Source organism: Marmota flaviventris, chromosome 9, assembly GCF_047511675.1.
Source record: "Marmota flaviventris isolate mMarFla1 chromosome 9, mMarFla1.hap1, whole genome shotgun sequence".
Lineage (NCBI taxonomy): Eukaryota > Metazoa > Chordata > Mammalia > Rodentia > Sciuridae > Marmota > Marmota flaviventris.
The window spans coordinates 84174356-84199931 of record NC_092506.1 but is presented as its reverse complement, the minus strand read 5'-3'; positions in this window follow the sequence as shown (position 1 = coordinate 84199931).

Below are 25576 nucleotides of genomic sequence, written 5' to 3'. Positions count from 1 at the left end.
ATACTCTGGCTATTTTTACATAAGCTTCATGATCTCGCTCATCACCTTTCTCTTTCCTTGTCAATTAGTAATTAGATTAGCTTTGGTCACTTCAGGTCTGTAATTTTTTAAAAGAATTTCATAGGTGCTGGAAGAGTTACAGATGTTTGATTGTCTACTTTTTGATGTAAGTAACCTAGCTGAGCACTACACTTTTATTCTTTATTTTAAAATGATATTTTTATACTTTTCTTTCCAATTATTACCTTGAATACTTTCATAAAGACAATCTTCCCTCTCTTATCTGATTACCCAGATGTATACTTCGTTTAGGAAGGTTTTCCAACAAATGTTTGATCATTTTCCTTTAACACTTTCAAAAACAGGCATTAGATCTCTAGAATACTTCAAACATTATATTTTTTAAAAATAAAGCATAAAATGCATGATTCAATATGGTTTGTCAAATGCTTGCACTGTACCCACCTTCCTAAAACTCAGCCAAGATATGTAACATCACCTTTAGCCACTAAAGCATTATGGGGCTTCTTTCCAGTCAGTTTACCTTTCACTCACAACACTGGGAAAGTACCACTTTGATTTCTGTCCTATACAGAAAAACTGTATTCCTCCTATAATCAGAATCTTACAATTTATTAATTTGATCTAGATCTTTCATCAAGCAAAATGAGTAAAATTTATTAAAATGTTGATTTATCTACATTGCTACACATATTTGCAGTTTTCTCCTTGTTATCACTGATACTTTATTCTGTGAAGATAACACAATAGATCTATTTTCTTGATAGAAGTTTGTTTCTATTTGAGGTTATTAGGAATATTTGAAGTGGTTTCTAATCATATCACTTTGTGAACATACACATTTACTTCTTTTTAGTGTAATACCCAAAGGTAGAATTGTTGGGTCATAAGGTATATTTAACTTTAATGAAAACTAATAAAATAATTTTTCAGAGGTCTTGTGATAAGTTCTTTCCTGTTGTTTTTGTATCATTGAGGTAGATTTTTCTAGACTCAGAAAGGAATCATTAGACTAAAAAACTTTTCTTTATATTTTCAGACTTCCCTATTCTATTCTTTTTTAAAGACTTTTTTTGTTTTAGTATTTCATTTTGTTTATCTGGATACCTAAAAATTCAGTTTCTCTATCCTGATTTTGTGTGAAATGTTTTCCTCTTCTGTTTCAATTTGCATTCTATTATCAGTAGAACCTCGTTAGTGTAAGTTCTTTCCAGTAATGGCATTATTTTAATTTGATTAGTTGTTTTTTTTTAATTCACAAGATCTGTATGCAGTTACGTAAAATAATGTTTTGATACATTTGCATTGTAGATGTCAAGCCATTTAGCATAATATTATATACATATTTTTCTGAGGTAAGAACACTTAAAACCTATTTTTTTCAGATTTTTCATGCATATGTTGTATTTTTATTAACTATAGTTACAGTGATACATGATAAATCTTTTGAAGTTATTTCTCTTGTTTAACTAAAATCCTTTTTTCCTTTGACCAATATTAGTTCCTTCACCTATGATCTCCGGTAACCACAATTTTACTCTGAGTTCCTGAGTTTGACATTTTAATTTGGTCAGTTAGATAGCACATAGGAACCAAATTTTCCCGGCACCATCTGACATTACCACAGTTCCTTTGCACTTGTCTGTCAATTTCCCTCCCACTTCTGTCTGCTGTTTCAGACTGGCCACTGAATTTTCTGGAGTTTGTAATTTTTCTTGTTATCAAGGCAAGACTTTATTTGTCCCTGTAACAGCTTCTCTCTACTTGGTGATATCTGCTTGTTCTCAGTATGCTGTCACCATCCCTTTGTGTTTGAGAGTTTGGAAGAATAAGTTGTCCCCTAGTGGTATCACTGGAAGTAATAGATATTGATTTTTACATCCTAACAGTTCTTTAGGAAAATGATAAATTATTGGTTAATTAGTAAATTCAAATGACTCTGTCTAAATAAATGCCCTGAAAGTTTGATATTGTGATCTTATTTATTCATTCTCTCATCACATTTGTTGAACATCTCATTCCAGCCCCTGTTTTAGGAACCAAGGCAAGTCTTACTGGCCTTGAAATATATTGGGAGAGACAAACAATAACCAAATATTCATACAGTCTTTGTATTTGCATCTATGATGCTTTGCTTTCCTTGTTATTTTCTATTCGATATTCTCATGTTCTCGTGTTTTTATTTCAATGTTCTATGCCCATAATATCAGGGATTTTTTAAATTTGAAAACTAATTTCCATAGCACTGTTACAATAGCCAGAAACTGGAGAAAACCCAAATATTAATCAATATTTAAATAAAAAAGAAATATGTAGTACTCACATAGAGGATACCACTTGTCAACAGAAAATATGAACCATGGACACATGCAACATGAGCAAGTCTGATGGAAATAGTATTGATTGAAATAAGATACAAAAGAATGTACGGTATACAATCCCGGCTATGTAGAATTCAGAGCGTGTAAAGTCAATAAACGGTGTTGGAAGAAAAATGGGTAGCTACACCTTTGTAGAAATGGGGAAAGCCAGGAGTGAAAATGAGAAGAGATCTTTGATTACTAGCTATGTTTTAATTTTGGGTGGTGGAGAGGTAGCTTTATTAGGTATGTATGTGCTCATAGACAATCAGCCCTCTGTGTCAGTGAGTTCTGTGTCTATGGATCCAACCCAATACATATCAAAAATACTATTATTTATTTATTTATTTTGGTACCAGAGATTGAACTCAGTGGCACCTGACCACTGGACCAAATACCCACCCCTATTTTGTATTTTACTTAGAGACAGACCCTCACTGAGTTGCTTAGTGCCCCACTTTGCTGTGGCTGGCTTTGAACTTGGAAGCCTCCTGCCTCAGCCTCCTGAGTTGCTGAGATTACAGGTATGTGCCACAGCACTGAGCAAAAATATGTATTTTTAAAAAATATCATGTACATGTATTTTTTAAGTCTTTATTTCATAAATAATGTAGTATGATAAGTACATAGCAATTACATTGTGTTAGAAATTATAAATGACCAAGAGATGATTTCAAGTATTTGGAAGGAAGCATACATGTTATATGCAAAATCAGTGCCATTTTATATAAAGGACTTGTTATTCACAAGATCTTGATACCTAAGGGGTTTTGAAACCAAGAATTATATGTCAGTATATGTGTGTGGTGCTAGGAATTGAACCCGGGGTCTTAAGAATGCTAGTCTATCTCTGTACAATTCATAGTTTGTGTAGTAAAATAAGAAAGTAAAACATGTGGATGGTCTCCGTTAATTTAGTTAGAATTTAAAACCTGAAATTATGCTTAGTGTAGTTCAATAATAGCTTAAAAATGAGACTCAAGATATAACAAATCAATGTCATGTGTCATCATTGGTTAAAAACTACTATAAAAATCTTTGTGTATTTTGATTCAAGTGGGAAACTATAATTGAAGTAAAGATTTAGGTGATAGTTCATAATAATAATGAAAATATTAATTTACATTTTCTTAAAGATTTTCTAATTCGGCTTTTTTGACAAAGTGTGTATTTATGGTGTACAAAATAATGTATTGTTACATGTACACATTGTGAAATGATTGAAGCTAACATATGTCAGCTCAAACTAATTTTTATTTTTTTAAGGTAAGAACATATAAACTCTCCCAGCAATTTTTTATTATATAATATATAGCCACTATGCTGTTCAATAGATCTCTTGAACTTTTTTCTCCCATCGAACCTTGAACAACGTCTCCCCATTCTCTCCGGTTGCCCAGAACCTGACAACCACTTATTATTATCTTATTCTCAGTTTCTGAGTTCAACATTTTAAATTCATATTTAGGTGAGACGATGCACTATGAATTTGTCTTTCTGTGCTATGCTTATTTCACTAGGCAAAATATTTGTGACAAAATATGTCACAAATAATAGGATTTCCTTCTTTTTGATTGGATGAGTAGCATTCCTACTGTGTATATATACCTACTCTGATTTCATTATTCATCTACCTGTCACTGAAAGGCATGCATTGTTTCAGAATTGTGGCTGTTGTAAATGATGTTACTAAAAATACAGGAATGCAGCTAATTCTTTGGCACACTGTTTTCATTTCTTTTGGGGTATATACCTGGAAATGGGATAACTGGATCATATATAGTTCTATTTTCAGATTTTTTAGAAACATCCAGCTGTTCTTTATTTTGGCTTGTATATATTAGTCAGCTTTTCATCACTGAGACCAAAATACCTGAGAAGAACCACTGGGAAGAGAGGAAACATATTTTGGCTCATGGTTTCAGAGGCTTCAGTCAAGTCGGCCTACTCTCTTGCTCTGGGTACAGCAGAACATTATGGTGGGAGAGTGGGTCAGAGAAAAGAAGCTCAGGACTAGTGATCAGGAAGTAGAGAGGGAAAGGGTAGGAGCTACAGGAAAGATACACCCTTCCAGAGTACTCTTCTAGTGACTCACTTCCTCTACCCATGCCCCACCCACCTGCCTACAGTCACCACCAAGTCAGTCCATTCAAACTCAGATGGACTGATCAGCTCTCAAATGTTATCATTTTCACTCTGATTATTATTGTGTTAACAGAGGGATTTGGGGAGGACATCTCATACCCAAACCATAACAGGGATGTGCTAATTTACATTCCTATCAGCAGTGTGTAAGAATTCCCTTTCTCCACATCCCTTTTACCATTTGTAATCCTTGTATTTTTTTTAATAGCCATTCTGACAGGTATATGGTAAAATCTTATTGTGTTTTTTATTTGAATTTGTCAGGATTAGAGAACATTTTTAAATGCTCTTATGTAAATGTGTATATTCAGGCCTTTTGCTAGTATATAATAGTATATAATAAACATATGTGTCAATAACTTTTAATTGGGTTACTTATTTTCTTTCTGTTGAATTCCTTATGTATTTTGTATATTAACTTATTATATATATATGGTTTTCAAATACTTTCTCCCATTCTGGGAGATATACTGCCCTTTCAGTATATCAGATCCGTTGTTGTGAAGAAGATTTTAGTTTGAAGTAATTCCATTGATCTATATTTGCTGTCTTTGTTATTTATTTAGGGGTCATGTCCAATAAATCATTGCTCAAATCAATGTAAACAAGATTTTTTTTTTTCCTGTTTCCTTCCAGTAGTTTTAGTTTCAGGTCTTTTTACTTACTCCATTATGAGTCAATTTTTGTGTGTGGTATGAGATAGGGTCTACTTTAATTTCTGTGCATATGTATATTTATTTTTTAATCCTACTTATTGAAGAAAACATTCTTTCCCCTGGGTGAGCTCTTGGCAATGTTATGGAAGATCAAATAACTATAACTGGTAGATTTGTTTCTGGACTGCATTCTGTTCTACTGGCCTTTGTGATGTTTTTATGCCAATGCCATGCTAGCTTGATTACTATGGCTTGTAGTATATTTTGAAGTCAGTTAACTTGATGTTTCTACCTTTGTTCTTTTTGGTTGCAGGTACTTTGGCTCGCCAGTCTTTTGTGATTTCATACAAAGTTCAGAATTGTTTTTCTATTTCTATGAAAAATATCAGAGTTTTCATAGGAAGTGTAATGAATCTGTAGCTCGCTTTGTATAGATACTTTACGAGTAATTCTTCATGAACACAACATATCTTTCCATTCATTTGTGTCATCTTCAGTGTTTTAGAGTTGTCAATGTACAGCTCTTTCACTTGTTTGGTTAAATTTATTTCTAAATATTTTATGCTATTATATATGAGATTGTTTTCTGTTGGGGATTGTGAATTGTCAGTGTACACAAATACTACTAATTTTTGTTATTTTTCCATCCTACAATTCATTCAACTTGTTTATTATTTCTAATAATTTTCTGGTAGAAATTTTAGTGTTTTCTACAAAAGATCATGTTATCTACAAACAATTTTACTTTTACCTTTTCTATTTGAAAGCATTGGTTCCCTATTTCTCTTTCTAGAACTTGCAGTGTTATAGTGAATCAAAGAGATTAAAATGGATATCATAGTTGTGTTCTAGGTCTTACAGGAAAGACTTTCAGCTTGTCACTATTAAACATAACATTAACTGTGGGCATGTCAGATATGGCCTTTATTATTTTTATGAACATTCCTCCCTTATCTAAAATGATCAGCATTTTTATCATGAAAGGGTATTGAATTTTGTCATAAATTTTGTGCTTTGTATCCTTCATTATCTTAATATGGTGTATCACACTTATTAATTTGTATGTGTTGAACTAACCTTGCTACTCATAGATGTCACTTAATTATTTATTTGATTATTTTAATGTGTTGTTGGATTCAGCTTGCCAGTGTTTAGTTGAGAATTATTACATCTAGGTTCATAAGGGATGTTAAACTGCAATTGTCTTTTCCCATATTACCCTTACCTGGCTTTGGTATGAACGTAGTGCTGGCATTATAAAATGAATGTGCAAGTGTTCTCTCTTCAAAGTTCTGAAAGAGTTTGAGAAGGCTTTGTGTTTACTTTAAATGTTCAGTATATTTCCCAAGAAAATTATTAGGTCCTGGGCTTTTTTACGTTTTTATTTATATTTATATATTTATTTTTTGTACCACGGTTTGAACCCATAGGTGCTTAACCATTGAGCAAAGCCTGCCACCCGTTCAAAAAATATTTTATTTTTATTATAAGACAGGGTCTCACTAAGTTGCTGTCCTGGTCTTGAATTTGTGATCCTCTTGCCTTAGACCCCCAAGTCCCTTGGATTTCAGGAATGTTCCACCACATCCAGCTGTCCCAAGTTTTTGATACGAATTCAATAATGTTACTCATTATTGGTCTGTTAAGATTATCTATTTTTCTATGATTCTGTCTTGGTAGTTTTCTAAGAATATCCATTCCTTCTAGGATACCCAATTTGTTGGCATACACTAGTACATGGTAGTTTTTTGTGATTCTCTATATGTAGTATCAGTCATAATCTCTGTTCTTTCATTTATAACTTTGAGTCTTCACTTTTTTCAATGCAGTTAAGTTTTGTCAGTTTTATTTTTCAAAAAGCCTTTATTTATTGATCTTCTGCATTTTTATCATTTTATTTGTTTTTGCTATAATTTTTACTGTATTCTTCCCTTTCCTAACTTTCTTTACTTTGCTATTCTTTTTGTAACGCCTAAGGTTTAGTGCTTTCATTTTATTAATGTAGATTTTTATTGATATAACTTCCTCTAGAATATCTTTTGCTGCAATGTATGTTCATGCTGTTTTCATTTTAATTTTTCTCATTTCTTTTTGATTTTTCCTTGATCACTGATTATTCAGGATAGCATTATTGTGTTTCTACATACTTGAATTTTCTAATTTTCCTCATGTTATTGACTTATAGTTTACAACATTGTGGTCATAAAAGATTCTTGATATGATTTCATTCTTCCTGAATTTAAGCATTTTTATCCTAATAAATGATTTATTTAGAATATTATATGCTTGCTTGAGGATATGTGTGCTATATGTTGGATGTAATGTCTATATTTTTGATCAGTCCATTTGAACTAATGGGTAGTTGTTTTGGTTTTTGTTTTGTTTGTTTTGGAGGTCTCTATCAAAATATTTTGTACTGTGCTCAACTTTCTTTTTTTTAAATTAATGAATTCATTTTAATTAGGTATATATGACAGAATGCATTTTGATTCATTGTACACAATTGCAGCACAACTTTTTATTTCTCTGATTGTACACGATATAATGTTGCACCAAATGTGCAGTCATACATGTACCACATTCCACTATCTTTCCTGCCCTCATACTCCCTCCCATATCCTCATTTCCCGCTGGCCAAAGTTCCTCCATTTTTCCCATGCCCTCCTCATTATGAATCAGCATCCATTTATCAGCGAGAACATTCAACCTTTGGTTTTTTGGGATTGGCTTATTTTGCTTAGCATGATATTCTGCAACTCCATCTATTTATCTACAAACATCTGAATTTTATTCTCTTAATGTTGAGTAATATTCCATTGTGTATATATGCCATAGTTTCTTTATCCATTCATCTATTGAAGGGCATCTAGGTTGTTTCCATAGTTTAGCTATCGTGATTTGAGCTGCTATGAACATTGATGTGGCTGTGTTACTATAATATGCTGATTTTAAGTCCTTTGGGTATAGACCAAGGAGTGGGATAGCCCAGTTAAATGGTGGTTCCATTCTAAGTTTTCTAAGGAATCTCCATGCTGCTTTCCAGATTTGTTGCACCAATTTGCACTCCCACAGCAATATATGAGTGTGCCTTTTTCCCCCACATCCTTGCCAATGCATGTTGTTGTCTATAATCTTGATAACTGCCATTCTAACTGGCATGAGATGAAATCTTAGAGCAGTTTTGATTTGCATTTCTCTAATTGCTAGAAATGTTGAACTTTTTAAATATAATTATTGATCAGTTGTATATCTTCTTCTGAGAAGTGTCTATTCAGCTCCTTAACCCATTTATTGATTGGGTTGTTTGTTTTTTGAGTTCTTTATATATCCTGGAGATTAGTGCTCTGTCTGACATGCATGTGGCAAAAACTTGCTCCCAAAATGTAGGCTCTCTCTTTACCTCATTGACTATTTCTTTTGAGAAGAAGCTTTTCAGTTTAAATGTATCCCATTTATTAATTCTTGATTTTATTTCTTGTGCTATAGGTGCCTTGTTAAGGAAGTCGGGGCCTAATCCAATGAGATGAAGATTTGGGCCTACATTTTTCTCTATTAGGTTTAGGGTCTCTGGTCTAATTTCTAGGTCCTTGATCCACTTTGAGTTAAGTTTTGTGCATGATGAGAGATAGAGGTTTATTTTTATTTTGCTGCATATTGATTTTCAGTTCTCCCAGCACCATTTGTTGAATAGGCTTTTATCCAATGTATGTTTTTGTCTCCTTTGTCTAATATGAGATAACTGTATTTAAGTGGGTTTGTCTCTGTGTCTTCTATTCTGTACCATTGATCTACATGTCTATTTTGGTGCCAATACCATGCCATTTTTGTTACTGTAGCTCTCTAGTATAGTTTAAGGTCAAGTATTGTGATGCTTCCTGCTTTACTCTTTTTGCTAAAGATTGCTTTGGCTATTCTGGGTCTTTCCAAATAAATTCCATGATTGCTTTTTCTATGTCTATAAAGAATAATGTTGGGATTTTAATTGGAACTTCATTTCATTAAATCTGTGTAGTGCTTTGGGTGGTATGGCCATTTTGGCAATATTAATTTTGCCTATCCAAAAGCAGGGGAGATCTTTCTATCTTCTAAGATCTTTTTCAGTTTCTTTCTTTAGTGTTTTTTTTTTGTTTTTCATTATAAAGGTCTTTGACCTATTTTGTTAAATTGATTCCCAACTAATGGGTAGTTTTTAATTTGTTTCCTTATGAATTTTCTTTCTGGTTGATTTACGTATTCTTAAAAATAGAGCATTGGTCATTCTTACTATTATGATGCTGCTCTCAATTTCTCCCTAAATTTTGTCAATATATGTTTTATATGTTTAGGTTCTCTAATGTTGGATGCATACATATTTGAAGTCAATAAGTCCTCTAGATAAATGGACCCCTTTATCGCTATGGAATCATGTTATGCATCTCTTGGGGCAGACTTTGAACAAGTCTATTTTGTCTGATTAAAGAGGAAGTCACTGTCTTACAATGATTCAACTTTTGATTTTTTTAACTTTACAATGGTATGGTAGATCTACCACTGAGGAACTCTTGATAGGATTTGTGGGACTGTTCCTGGATCCTACGTCTGTGGGGTGCAGCCTAGGCCTGATTGAATCTGGCAAGACAATTTTATGATGGTGTGAAAGCAATATGCATTCATTATAAAACATACTTTGAATTTTAATCTGTCACACTAGAAATATGATCTACACTACTTTCTCTTGATGTTAGTCAGTAGCAGCCACCTCCAGCTAGTTTTACAGATATTCAAGTAAGTACAAAAGTGATACTTCACAGGGTGTTAATAACCTGTGATATTCAGTAGTTTGTGTATTAAATGCATCTTAAAATTATGATATTTTGAATTTACCATGAGTATTGGACATAACTACATTGTAAGTCAAGGATCATTGGGACAGCCTCCCCTGCTCTCTCGTTTTCCATTTGCATAGAATTATTTTTCTCAACTCATATCCAGCCAATGTTTGCCTACAAAGATGATACATTTTCTAGGCAGCTTACAATTAGGTTCTCATATAATTTTTTAAATCTACTCAGCCTCTTTATGTCTGTTTTGGAAAATTTAATTCATTTACATTTAAAGTAATTTTTGATAAGTGAGGACTTACTACTACTATTTTGTAAATTATATTCTGTCCTACAGTTAGTTTTATTCTTGTAATCCTTTGTTATACTTTCATTCCTTTTCTTTATCTTTGTGTATCAACTACACTTTTTCCCTTTTTTTTTTTGGTTGCTCATGACAATACAATGATCTTGACATATCATACATTTGATTCAAATGGGGTATGAATTCTCATTGTTCCACGTGTACAGGTTGCAGAATCACATTGGTTATACAGCCACACTTATACATACAGCAATACTAGTGTCTGTTGTATTCTGCTGCCCTTTCTATCCCCCCTCCCCTCCCATCCCCTCTCTCTACCCAATCTACTGTGACACATTTCTCTCTTTTGTTTCCTTCCCCCTCACACCATCTTATATGTAATTTTGTATAACAGTGAGGGTCTCCTTCCATCTTCTGTGCAATTCCCCTTCTCCCTCCCATTCCCTTCCACCTCTCATCCCTGTTTAGTAGTAATCTTCTCATGCTCTTCCTCCCTACTCTGTTTTGCGTCACCCCCCTTATATCAAAGAAGACATTTGACATTTGTTTTTAAGGGATTGGCTAACTTCACTTAACATAATCTGCTCTAATGCCATCCAGTAACCTGCAAATGCCATGATTTTGTTATTGTTTAGTGCCCAGTAATATTTCATTGTGTATAAATGCCACATTTTTTTATCTATTCATCTATTGAAGGGCATCTAGGTTGGTTCCACAGTATAGCTATTGTGAATTGTGCTGCTATGAATATTGATGTAGCTGTGTCCCTGTAGTATGCTATTTTTAGGTCTTGTGGGTATAGTCCTAGAAGGGGACTAGCTGGGTCAAATGGTGGTTCCATTCCCAGCTTTCCAAGGAATCTCCATACTGCTTTCCAAAGTGGCTGAACCAATTTACACTCCCACCAGCAATGTACAAGTGTACCTTTTTCCCCACATCCTCGCCAGCACTTGTTATTGTTTGACTTCATAATGGCTGCCAGTCTTACTGGAGTGAGATGGTATCTTAGAGTGGTTTTAATTGCATTTCTCTGATCATTAGAGATGGTATTTTTTCGTGTAATTGTTGATTGATGGTATAACCTCCTCTGAGAAGTGTCTGTTCAGATCCTTGGCCCATTTGTTGATTGGGTTATTTGTTTTCTTGTTTAATTTTTTTGAGTTCTTTGTATACTCTGGAGTTTAGAGCTCTATCTGAAGTGTGAGGGGTAAAATTTGTTCCCAGGATGTAGGCTCCCTATTTAACTCACTTATTATTTCTCTTGCTGAGAAAAAAACTTTTTAGTTTGAATACGTCCCATTTGTTGATTATTGATTTTTAACTCTTGTGCTATAGGTGTCCTATTAAGGAATTTGGAGCCTGACCCCACAAGATGGAGATTAGGGCCAACTTTTTCTTCTATTAGACGCATCGTCTCTGGTTCGATTCCTAGCTCCTTGATCCATTTTGAATTAACTTTTGTGCATGGGATTATAGTCAGGAATCACCATACCTAGTTCCTGCAATATTTCTGCTGAGAAAAATCTCCATGTACTTTTAGGGTTGGTTATGCTGGTTTAGTTTGTTCGTTTGTTGGGGTTATATTTTCCTAATTATTCTTGATTCTATATCCATAGTTTGGTGTCTGTGCACTTGAAGGGCTCATTTCACTCTCCTTTCCCTGATTGGAAAGTCTCTTTCTCATACTGTGCTTCATAGATTTTAATGAGAAGTGATTCAAGTATCAAAACTATTCTTCCTACTCTCTTCACTGTATGTTTTCTTTTCCTCTTTTTTGATGGGGGGCCAGGGGTGGTACTGTGGATTGAACCTAGAGGCACTCAACCACTGAGACACATCCCCAGCCTTATTTTGCATTTCATTTAGAGACAGGGTCTCACTGAGTTGCTTAGCATCTCACCATTGCTGAGGCTGGCTTTGAACTTGAGCCTCCTGCCTCAGCCTCCCTAGCTGCTGGGATTACTAGTGTGTTCCACTGTACCGGGCAACCTGTTTTCTTATTACTGTGCTATAATCATTCATATGGATACTCAACTCTTGAAAAGGTATTTTCTTTTGTGAATAGTTGTTCAAATTGATATTTGTGTTAGTGACAAGTACTAGAAAGTTATATTCTGCCATCTTGCTAAAATTGCTCACTAGAATTTTTAATTTTTAAGTGTGATAAATGTATAAGGTAATGTAATAGAATGTCTTTATTTTCAGTGAATGCATACAAAAGTGTCAAAATACATGTAAATTTTTATGAAATATTTCAGGGGAAAAGGAGAAACTCTCATGAGATAGGAGGAAAAGAAAATGAGATTTAATGTTAAGAATTTCTTATTCTATAATATGGATTTATGGAGATTCATTGTCTTATTTTTTTCTTTTTTTGGTAATGGTAATTGAACTTAGGGCATTTAACCACTGAACCGCATTCATCCCCAAACCTTTTTAAAATATTTTATTTAGAGACGAGGTCTCCCTGAGTTGCTTAGGGCCTTGCTTTTGCTGAGGCTGACTTTGAATTTGTAATCCTCCCGCCTCAGCTTCGTGAGCTGCTGAGATTATAGGCATGTGCCACACTGCCCAGCTATTTTTGTTTACATTAAAATTTGTGATTATATTTCATGGGAAGAGAGGGATGTAGTAGATGAAGCACTGGAAATATGGAGTAAACTCATTTTTTTATTGCATCCATACCAAGCCTATTTATATTTTGTCCCGGTTTTTGATGGGTATTATATTCCAGATAAAATGCTAGGACCATAAGTTGTGCCACTTTGGAATTGTTGCTTGACCTAGTGGTCCTTCAGTTTAGGCACATCCATTGCAAAATGGAAAATGAGATAGCCATACTGTTCAATGATTGGAACTTAGATCTTAAAGAACTTCAGTGTCCTATGGGTGTCATGATGTGTGCTTTTGTGTTCAGTTTTTTATGGGTTTCTTATGTTTGTTTAGATTTTATATGTAAAGGAAAAAACACAAAAACTCTTGAGAAAATGATTCAAGAAAAATATGAAATGCTTAGCAAGCTTAGTTCTATTCAAAAAGAATAGGTAAGGGCTAGAGATGTAGCTCTTTGGTAGAGCACTTGCCTCACATATGTGAGGCCCTGTGTAAATCTCCAACACTAAAACCAAAAGAAAGGAGAATCATGATAATCTTCAGAAACTATTAGCAAGAAGAATCATGGTAATCTTCAGAAATTATTAGCCTAAAGAAAAAAGAGTTTGGAAGAAAATATGAAAAGCTAAAAACTAACAATGGGCCAATTGAATCTCCCAAAATGTAATAACTGCTCAAGAATAAGAATAGAGGGAAGTAAGGTCCAAATGCACAGAACAAAGAGTTGATGGCTGACTTTATAAGAGATGTCCAGACACTAGATGATGACTGGTTAGTCACATTTCAAGTATTATTTATTTATTTATTTTTTAGCAGTGAATCTGGGCAAGAATAATCCTCTTTATGACCATTTAACCAAAGGTATGGAAAACATAGTAACCTGAAAGCAGGACTTTTATTTCCCCTCTACTTTATGCCATCAGGCTACCAGTATATGTTTACATACTAATTCATCCTCCAATCTGAAGTTCCATGTTAATAATGTAGGTAAAGAGACATTTCTTGAGAAAATGACCTTTTCTTTATCACATTTGCCTAAGGAACATATATGGAGTTCCATGGGACAGATTTTCCACACTGACAAATTCCAAAAATAAAATTTCCTTCTCAGTTAACTCCACATTCAGATTAAATAACTAGGCTCTTAGAACTTTACCAAGAAAATTTGTTGACTGTCTTCAATTTGAATCTTTTTTTTTTTTTTTTTTTTTTTAGGGAGGGAGAGAGAGAGAGAGAGAGAGAGAATTTATTTATTTATTTTTAGTTTTTCGGTGGACACAACATCTTTGTTTGTACGTGGTGCTGAGGATGGAACCCGGGCCACACGCATGCCAGGCGAGCGCGCTACCGCTTGAGCCACATCCCCCGCCCAATTTGAATCTTTTTTATTAGTTTAGGAAAATAAATATACTTAATTGACTATATTTTCTTGAATTGAGATAGTGTGAAATAACAGTATTCTATATTTCTTATTCTATACTGAACTTAAAAATAAATTATTTTATTGTACTCTTGGTGGTATGAATATTTTTCTAAAAATTTAATTAGTAGTTTATTACGGACTCAACAATAATTGAAATTGGAATATCATGTGCAATTTAGCAACAGGAAATACACAACAGTGAAGGCAATTTTGGTGTACCTCAAACTGTTTTACTATAGTAGCATAACAGAAGTAAAAGTCATAGGAATTTTTGCCTTAAATAGTCATGGCTTAGAAAATATAAAAGTAAAAATAGTGGACATGATTACTATGGGATGCAGTTAAAATAATAAACATTTTATATTATCATTTTATGTTTATGTTCAAAAGGACTAAGTCTAAAAATAAATAATTGTCCTATTTAAGAATTCATGCTATTAAAAATAAGCCCAAAATAAAGGAGAAATAAATTAAATAAAAATTAAAAGATAATAAAAAGATCAACTTGGGAAAAAAAAGTACACAAAAATTTGGTTATGACTTTTAACAAGCAGAAAACACAAGCAATATTAGTTGAGAGAGTATAATACATATTTGAAATATATAATATGAATAAATATGTATGAGTGAATTTGAAAACATAGCCATAGATAAATCTTGAAAATACTCTATTGGATAAAAATATAAAACTAGGGTGAGATTTAAAATACATCTTCATTTATACAAATTTAAAATGTATACCTGGAAAACCCCAATATAATTTGTGAGAACATATATCTAATTAAGGGCCTCTGTTAAACACAATCGCATAGGTGCCTAAGGCATGTATTTCTGGATTTGCAGGGGGGATTGAACAAATATTTCATATTATAAAGATTTGTAGCACAGAAGAGTGCTTTGTAAGGACCAATTATATGTGTATTATGAATTGCATATACATTCAATTTTCCAACACAATGATTTTGAGATGCATAAGCAATTACAACATTGTTCCAGATAGGCCTCCCATTAAGTGCTCACTAGACTCCATGAGACCCTAGTTGTTAGATGGTTTATCGGGAGTGTTATTAATTAGAGCTCAAATAAGAAGCAGTGGGATGGAGAGCAGGAAGATGCTACAGAAATCTGGAATCATATTTATGGAACACGGGAAGCACATAGTGGGCATGGAAGTAGGTTTAAAATGGCCAATAGTAAACTTAGAGACCAGCTTTGATGTGAAGGCTTTATGTATGTTCTTGTGTAAAATGTTCTGCGGAGATATCTAATAGAAGTCCCAGAAGGTGAGCAAGCCAGATTTACATTTCACTGGCACCTGCTGTCTAGAGTTGAAACTGCTTAGTTAGTGTTGAAGTAGCTAAATAATGGGAAGGGGAGTGTGAAATTCTACAGGATAAAGAGATAAGCTGGAATCCTATGAAGTCAGTCATAGGAGGTGAGTTAGAGGTACTTCCTGGACAAACTGAAGGACTGGAGGCAATTAGCATGTAAAGTTCCTGTTAGCATAACTGCCAGAAGGCACCCTCATCAAATTCCAGGGATTGAGTCAAATTGAATTGAGTTGTCCTCAGAGATAGTTAAGCTGGTATCTCCACCAAAGAGGCCATCAGAATCAATCAGTAGGAGGTGAGACTTCATTCAGCACAGAAGTATTGGGCAGTTTATCTGCACACTTATGAGACCCAGGCAAATATTATGTAAATGTCCCTCAGACAGTAGGTTTGGGGAAAATTACCCTGAAGTGCTTGTTTCTGAAATGCAGCTTTATTCATCATTTATGAGTACAATTTGTTTGTTTGTTTTTATGAAGTCCTCTTATCCACCACTAAGATTGTTGGTGAGGTGCCTCTTCATGAACTGGTTATTTATCAAGAGGACCAGTTTCCCTTTGGCAATCTGTTCCCACATACTTTCCTTAAGATTGCTCCTTTTTTTTTTTTTTTTTTTTGGTTGTTTTTTCTTGAAAAGTTCTTGGAGCTATTCCCCCAAAGGACAGTCTTTTAGGAATTTTAAAATGCTCTTCTAAAGAGGAGCCCTGGATCTTGGGGCATAGTGCTTATATACCTAGGGTATAGTGTTTCAGTCCTACTACGTTCTGCCTGGCTACCTGGGCCTAAATGTTCTGACTCTCTGCAGCATAAGCAGTAGTATAAATAGGTGCAACTGGGGCCCTGTGATTTCCAATCAATGATGGTCAAATGTATTATTATATTCCTATTTATTCATGTTCACTCAACTATCACCTATAAGACAACATTTCTTAAAATTATCCATCATGTTTTTTTCTATAGTTTGACTGGATTGACTGATAGATGAATAATTGTAAAGATTCATTTCAAAGGTCCAGAAGCATTTTTTACTTCCAGGCAGATTCCCACAATAATAAAACTCAGTATTTAAAAAGCTAAGGAGTTGTATGAGCAAAATATCATACAATATGATTAGCATTATTATTACAATGGAATATCAAATTAGATTCTAAGTAGCCAAAATACAAAATATATCATCAGAAATTGTATGTTTTGTTTTCTCCAGGAAGTAGAAAACACAATTTTCTCAGTGGAAACAAAGTGAACTCATACTTTTTAACACATTTTTCACATGAGACTTAATATAGAATATTTGAACTACAAAGCAGATAATAGATCTTATCACCTTTATAGAGCAAATACAGAATAAATTTTCACATGGCTGTTTTTTGTTAATGGCTCAATAAAAGCTAAGTTTATGATAAAAGGCAGTTCAGTAAAGGAGAATTTGTGTGGTGATGAGCTAATAGGGCATTGTCCTCTGAAAAATTGTAGAATCCCAACCATTTATGTCGTATTTCAGAACTCTTATAGACCATACTAAATCATACCTACTGAATTCATTGGAATAGCAGTGAGAGTTTCAGAAAAACATGTAACTGTGTGTCATAGCTGTGTTGAGGGAGGAAAGAGACAAAGACACAAAGCATGAGGGTAGTGGAGGGTAGCATGTATGGAATTTCAAGGAACACACATGAATGAGGAGGTTCAAGGTGCTTAAGAGAAGGAATTGCCCTTAAAGAAATGTTTCTGCCTCATAGAATCAACAAGAAAAATTGTACGACAGTTTCTGAAACAACTCTAAATATAGAGTAGAGGTGTGTCATATACTCTACTTGCTTGTGAAACCTCATCCCTAACCTTGGAAGTTGATGTTAGGAGATTTAGGATATAGGCTAGAAAACTGCAGAAAACATTCAGATCTTCTGTCTTGATTCGTGCATTCTTTCCTGAGATAGTAATTTGGAAATGTCTATTCTGGTTTTAGCTCTCTTTGAAGGTTGTACTTTATTTTGCTTATCTGTATAATTCCATAGTTTAATTGGATGATAGTTTTTCTAAGGTATCAGGCAGCTTAGCAATGATTCTGTGTATTGCAACAACGAAGTTATATACATTCTGATTTTTTCACTATAAAATGTATTTGAAGACACCAGCTAATTTGTGTGTGATTATACACATTTGCACATGGGTATAGTTGTGCTTAAACAACTTATCAGCACTACCTCTATCTCTGGTTTGTCATGTGCTAAAAGTATCTATACAAATTTGTTGAAAGTTTGAATTCATACTGTACCCTCCATGCCATTTGGAGCCTAATATTATAATGTATATTTTCATCTCTGTCATGTACCAAGATTTATCCCTCTGTTTATAACTTCATTTTATATTTATAAATACTTCATTGGAATTTTTAAATCAAGGTATTACATTGCACTAGTAATAGAGTTTTTGGTTTTGTAGAAAATCCATTAGCTCAAAATAATAATTTAAAAGAATCTAATTACTTTTCAATAGTAAAATGTTCTGAGATCCCATTTAGAATGTCAATATTCTTTCTTTAGTGTCCCCTGTTCAGGAATATTTTTATCATGCTTTCAAAGTGAACAAAAGGTTTAAAACGTTTTAATTGAATTGCTATATGATGATTTTGGTGATCATTACTATTTATTTTTCTGATATTTTGCTTTTAAGTTAAAGCATCATTCAATACTAAAGTTCTTTATAGAAAAAGCACAAATAATGTGTCAGGTTCTCTAGTTTTTTTAAAGGTACATTTTAAGTTAGAAAAATCTACTGTGTATGCAAAGGTATGAACAGGTTTTAGTGAATCCATAAGAGAAAATACAGTATTATAACACAGGGGATGCTACCACCTTGTGAAGTGGACCTTTTAGTTGTTCTTTGAGAGAAGCTACTGTAGGAAGCAGAGGGAAATGTCAGTCCCAGCTTCCATATCACTGAATCCAGTACCACATTTTTTATACCAAGGCTGCCCTTACCCTTGGCTACCCTGCACCAATGTGTTAGTATGGTAAGTGTACTAGTATTGTCCTATTTTATGAGGTGTATGATTTCCCTAATAGAAAATTGGCTAGGAGAATACCCATCTATCCGATTGAACTTTGCTTAGAATTGTGTTCTACTAGACGAACTTTCTTTTCCATCCTCTTTCTTTCCCTTGTCCTTGCACCAGTATTAAGGGCTCTCCTTATCTACTTAGACCCTTGACAGAAATTTCCCTTAATAAATCTCTTGCACCTCTAATCCCATTTTGTCACATTTCTTGGAAAAATGAAGTGACATACTTCTTTAAATTCTAATAATGAGGGGAGTGAGAAATTACTGAAAACAGCAATGAAAAACATTTTTCCCATCTTTTTAAATTTATTTATTTTAATTAGTCATATATGACAGCAGAATGCATTTTGATTCATTGTACCCAATTGCAGCACAACTTGAAAACCGTTTTTTGAACAGTTGGGATCTTTAGAACCTAACGTAATTGAACTGGGAGGACCTAGGGACTTAACTTTTCTACCCTAGGTTTCTTCTTGCTGGGGTTCCCAGTGACAAAAGCCAACTGAACCTGGAGTGGGAGGATAGTTATTCATGTCATTCAAAAGGCCTCTGGAGACAGGGAGAATTGCAGAGGATGGAGAGTGGCTCTAGGGGGCCACACAGAAGACAGTGTTCAGAGGTCATTTTTTTTTTTTCAGAATCTGAAATCATAAATATAAAATTGTTCTATATAAAAATATAAGATAATTATTTCTTTAGTTTAGCTGCTCAGTATACAGTTATTTTCATTCTGGTAAGTGTAACCCTGCTTTTCCATTGACAAATAATGCTTCTCCAATGTATAAAAGAACCCCATGTTAATTGGATGGGGTTCCCTTCACCTCATAGTTTCTGATACATAGGAGAAGCTTAAATGTCCTAGAGACATTTCACCTCACTGTGACCACAGTGAATGATTGGAACAGTGGAATGGCATCCAAGACAGCTCAATGAATTTAATTCTCAAATTCTTTTGCAATTAATGTAAAAGGGACTGTACAGCAATGCTGTTCATTGATGAGATGGCCTGTAGGGAAAGAAGTCATGTCTGAAAATGGACCTAATAGAGTGAAAAGGAGAATTGGGAGGGGGAGGATGCAAAATGTCCTCAAAATGACTATTATGTGTACAGTAATGCCTCCCACAAGTGCAGCATTATAATCATTATTATTTTGGGGGTTATTTCATTTATTTTCTTGCTCCAGACAATTGGGCTGAATCTTGTCACCTGTATCCAAAAGATTCCTGACTGTAACAGATAAATGGCTACAGGTTGCCCAAATATTATCTGAAACACTGGACCACATTATGAAGAAATTCAGGATGTAAAGACTGAATAGAGTGGGACTCTAAAAGAATTATCAAGATAATGAGGTCCTACTGGATCCTGGAAAGGATTCTCTGACAAGCTGAGAAATGACATTAAGCAAGAAGGCTACTGAAAATGAAGTTGACTGCACTATGTTTAGGAAACTACTTCTGCAGTGACTTTGTGATCTCCAGGTGTAGTCAACTGGAACCAAACTAGACTTAAGGAACCTGAACACATAGCCAGTGATAACTGTAAACTTTTAGCTACATTTTGTCATATCTTGTGAACCTTCTTTAGGGCAGGTCAAACCGATTTTTTTTTTCAGTTTCTCACTGCAATGACCCAATGAATTTTAAGTCTAAGATTTTTCTCTGAGAAATGAGTAAAAATTCTGATTTGTTTATTTCTATTAATAATTAAGAGCAAATTACATCCCAGGTACTATGTTTATGCTAAGGATATAGCAATAAAAAAACAAAATAAAACAAAGTAACGGTTCGTACAGCTTAGTGTGGAAAAAGGAAGAAAAACATGGATAAAGGATACAGTAGGTGAAATTGTTATACTATTTCAGTTTTTTAAGGTGCTTTTCTGTATAGAAGAGATTGGAAAACTAAGATTCATTTTCAAGTATTTCTTGATGCCAAGGATTGGGATGTAAAGGAGAATGTGAATCAAATGTGGTTATACAGAAATTGAATTTGGATTCAAAATGAGTAGGGAAAGAAATTTCAACAAAGATATATCCATTTTGCTGATCTAGGCAAGGCATGGGGCTGGAAGTAGAGTTTGTAGCTGTTTTAATTCTTGAGTCATGGCTAAGATTATGTGTCTGTTTGTCTAGATCTCCTATGTTTCTAAGCATCTAATTATTTAAAATTATTTCTACCTAAGCTAGATAGTGTTCCATCACAGATAATAGAAACCTAACAGAGTCAGAATTGCCTTCTCTCCTTTTCTCTTTCTCATATATGTATGAATATATATTATCTATTGTACACAATTGTATGTAATAGAAGTATATATATATGATATATATATATATATGCATGTGTATATACACACACATGCGCATATGTTATATGTATATGAATGATTGTAGTGTGTGCCTTTGAGAGAAAATGGCACATCTCAAGAATAGTCCAGAAATGATAATGAGGCATGCTCTGGGGATAGTACATGGCTCACAAGCACAGACATATACCATATAGTACAAAAGTGATTAGAAATAGTATTAGGAAAATACGTTGAGATTGGATCACATACAATTTTATCTCATTAAAACCTAGTAATTTATTTTAAGAATATTAGAAAGTCTTCAAAAATTTGAAGCAAAGATATGTGGTCAAATTTATAATTAAGATAAATTACTCTAGTTGCTTTGTGAAACTGGATTGACTGGTTTGAGTGTTTAGTGAATGTCTTCTCTGTGTTAGGAAAGTAAGGTGTTAGTGAAAGTATCCAGAGATATGCTAGTCTTCTTGGATCTTACATTCTGTTGAAAGTGACAGAGATTATATTAACAATGTATAATGGAAGTCAAGATATTAGCTTTAATTGGGAAAGAAAGCAAAAGGATCATGAGAAGGGGAAAGTATGGGCACAGTGGAAGCTACTGTAGGACTCTGATGAGAAATGTGAGATGATCACTTAGGTTTCACAATGAACATTTTATATATATATATATATATATATATATATATATATACACACACATACATACACACATACACACACACATATATATGTATATACGTATATATACACATATATGTATATATATGAAATATATGTATATCTCAATTTTGGGGATTTCATGAATCTTCACACATGGTAAATGATATAAACTATACAAACATGTACTGGTTTCAGTTCCTTGCCTTTGATGTTGTGGTGTACTTGTGTCTGATATAAATGATGGGAAAACGGGTGAAAAAAAATGCATGGTAAATGGGACCACTCGCTACATTCTTAGCAACTTCTCATGAATCCAAAATTATTTCAAGCTAAGATGATTAAACTTTTGAATACAGAATACAATAAAAGATTCATGAAGTTCATTTAGACCTTCCAGTAATTAAGATGATGCAACTTTGACTTAGACTAGTATGAAGTTTTAGGAGGAGTTAAAAATTGGTCAGATTCTGATAGAATTTGAATATTTATGGTATCTGACAGGGAATGTATAAGAGTAATCACAGGGTAATCACTAATTGATTACTGGCTTTGACAATGTGGAGAGAAGAGGTACAGGGACATTCTTAGTTCTCATGATGGTTAAGGGGAGAGCTTGAGTAGGAGAGTTTCAAGAGAGAATATGAGGTGAGGTAGAAGAACTCACCTGTAGTGAAAACTCATTGAGAACTTCTGCTGCCCTGTGGATCAGAGAATGGATCCAAGGGTTCAAGGAGCAGAGACCAAGATGGAGAAATAGCAGTAACACATAATCAGAAGTGGGCAATATCTGATGAATCAGAGGAGGGGATACTGCAGAACCAAAATCCTTGAGTGAAAGAGAGAGTGTTTCATACTAAGGTGAGGAATGATGCCTTGGATAGATGTAAGAATTTTTCTTTTTTTCTAAAAGAAACGGTCCATAATATAAGTATAGTCTTGAATAAGAATGCAGCCCTGGTAATTTGAGAAGTAGGTGAAATAAGTGATGTGGTGTAAAGAATAAGTTGTCACAGGAACTCATTCTTGACTGGAAGTGGGAGTTGGTAGTATCACAGGTATTGGTTAATGAATGGATATTGAGGGTAAATAAATCATAGAAGAGAACAGATACACTTTCTTGTAACATTTGGAAAGATGAGTATCCCTTATTGGAAGCAGAGTAAAGATTTCTAATACAAAGTGGGGAAAATTCTTAACAGTGAAGTAGAGGTTTGGCACTGACAGACTTTAAGAACCTTGAAAACATGTATTCAGTCCACTGTAAATCAGCAGAGTCTTAGTTTGTTTACTGTATCTCAACTACATTAATTTATTGGCAATAGTTCTAGGAGATACTAAAAAGAGTAACAAAACAATGAGGAAATTATTATTTGGAAATTTGACTTACAAAGTCAAGATTTTTTATTTTTCTTTTAGCCAATTCCTTAAGAATTAACCGTCTTAGGAATTCAATTTATGAAGACATAGTATTTGAATTTTAATTATACCTGAGAATTTAATAACAGAAAATGGAATTATATTCAAATTTGGTACATCTCTACTTTGACATTTTATTGAAGCATCTTGTTAAATTTAATTTTAATGCAGAATTTCTGAAAGACTCTCTAGGTTGGTGAGAGTAGAATAATAGTTTTTGAGAAACAGAACATAGAGTGAATTTTTCAACCTTGGGTTCACAATGATTGAATTAATAAACTCTCTTGACATTTGAGTCCTTACTGGAAAAAAATTAACTCCTGCACAAAAATTTTAGGACTTTTCTTGACAAACTGCTCATCTCCTTACTCTGATTGACTAGACATTGCTAAACACAAATCGGTATAAGGGTAAATATCTGGGGTATACTGCTAGTGGGAACTTTTCCTCCTGTGCTGTTTGTTTTCAATTGGATGGAACTCCTTGATCTTTCCATCCACCCTTTCTTCCTCCCCACGGAGGGAAAAGTGACTTGTCCTTATTAGTAGGTTTGAAGAAACAAAATAGACATAGGTAATCAGTCACATTTCCCCCCTTTTTGTCCATGGTATGCTCATTTCTGGGTGGATAATTGTGAATTATAATTTATTGCAGGGTCCAGTATTAGAATACTAGTTATCCAGAAATATAATCCAGATTAATTTGTGTCTTCATAACTTTATCTTTTCTTATTTAATTTTTAAACTAGTTTAGCCAATTAGGTGTAGTTACTATTAATTGGGGTCTCACATAGCTACCCCATCAAAACCCAAAGGAAATATTTTTTTAAAGCTCCTGGAAACCACAGAGCTGAAGCTGTGCAAGTGAAATGGAACACTTCTTTTGTTGACTTTGTTTTATTTTTGTAAATAATCACACCAGAAATATTTAACATTTATAAATTCAGGAAGTTTTAGAGTCAAATGGATAACATGAACAATTACATTCAGTTTGTATATGATAATGACTGGTGTTGATACCATTTGATCATTTTATTATTTTGTACTGAAATGTGTTTGAACTCTAATTAAAGTGTTTAAACTTCTACATTTAACTTCTGTATGTAAGAGCACAAGAAGATACCTCATTGGGCATCAAGGGTAAGGGGACCAGATGGCAAGACTATTAAACAGGGGCCACACATGAACCTCCTTTGCACTAAGACATCGAAGTTTGCAAGTCAAAAAAACCACAGGCACTATACCTGTATACCTTTACCCTGCTTCATCCACCTACCACATTTCTAAGTAAATGATATTTAAATAGTATAGACAGTATTCATTTTAGGAAAGAAATAGAATATGTTCCACATATTAAAAATGATACCTTGCAGGATCAGAGTGCTGGTGTTCTATAGTCTAAAGAAATACCACATTTCAGATACATCCCAGAAAGCGAGAACTATGTTGTGCCATAAGTATGTTATCAACCTGAGTCTGAAAATACTCATGAAAAATGTCACTGATGAAAGATGCCATGCTCTGGTCTCAGAATTATCTGTGAATGTGATTTCATACCAGATCTATTGAATAAGGATTCTGAGGTTGCAACTTTAGAATTTGGATTGAAAAGTGTGAGAGGGGAAAACACAGGTCTTAAGCAGAGTCAGTTTTAAGAACTGCTGATCAGCACATGCACATATTTACAATCAGGAAGATCAAAATTTGCAGGAAAATAATAGGTATGAACATTATCAGACTGGATTAAAATGTAAGAGTTAAATCATAAGCCTTCTCTTCAATAGGCATTGTATAGGAGATCAGAAATCAAATGTAAATCCATGTTGCTCAGTGTCCCATAGTCATTTCTCCAATCGCAACTATATGTGGTAGTTTCTAATATATAATTAAAAACTAAATAGGGATGGAAAAGGTGCCTCATTCATAAATGACATGGCTAACACTGATATAACCAAAGGTCAGGTTAATGAGAGAAAAATCATAACACTTTTATTCAATAAATGTTTTACATGGCAGGAATATTCAGAAATGAAAAACTAAGGATCCAGGAAAAGCTGTCTGTTTTTATGATTAGATCTGAGGTGGAATAGAGAACCATATGGAAATGTGATTGAATACAAGGGTATGACCTAAATGTTGATGCACTGAGAGGGGAATACCAAGAAAGCCTATCTGTGCACCCTTCCTTCAGCCTAGGTATAGGGTAAAACCCCTTCTGGGAATGAGGGTCTTAGGCTCTACAATCAAACAAATTTTATCAGAAAATTTCTTTATGGCCAGATTTTACACAGAAAGCTGGGACAAAGTTATAGTAATACTTCTGGTTTTTATAACAGGTTTGCAGGGAAAGGAATTCTTGTTTTTTATCTCACATTGAGGAAGAAGAATTCTGGTTTCTGTGGCCTGCCCTGGGAGAGGAAGAGAAGCATAAGAAAGTCAGAAAAAGACTTTGCCTCTGAG